The following is a 370-nucleotide window of genomic DNA, read 5'->3' on the forward strand; positions in this document are numbered from 1 at the left end:
CCTTGCACCAAATGAAACAGCGAAGTCCCCGATCGAATCGTCGGCCAAGCAATTTATGACAGCAATTAATTTTACGTGATTGGCCACAACAACCTCTCGGCGCAGCGGACGAGGGGAGACGCAGGCCAGAAACGACCTTAATTGCCCTCTCCACAAGGGCACTTTTTCCTCCTCACCGCCTCCCGCGCAGGCTAATTCCACCTCGAAGATAAATCTCTTTGCACTTGTGACCAGTCTAATTCCCTATGCGAAAATTCCAGTATTTTCTAAAGATTCCCGGGAGAGACCGAGATTATTCCTGAGCGATTACACTTTCAGACGAAGCTGGGATGATTACAGCAAATTTCGTGATGGAAGACCAAACATCTCA

The sequence above is a fragment of the Penaeus monodon genome, chromosome 19 (genome assembly GCF_015228065.2).
Source record: "Penaeus monodon isolate SGIC_2016 chromosome 19, NSTDA_Pmon_1, whole genome shotgun sequence".
NCBI classification, from domain to species: Eukaryota; Metazoa; Arthropoda; class Malacostraca; order Decapoda; family Penaeidae; genus Penaeus; species Penaeus monodon.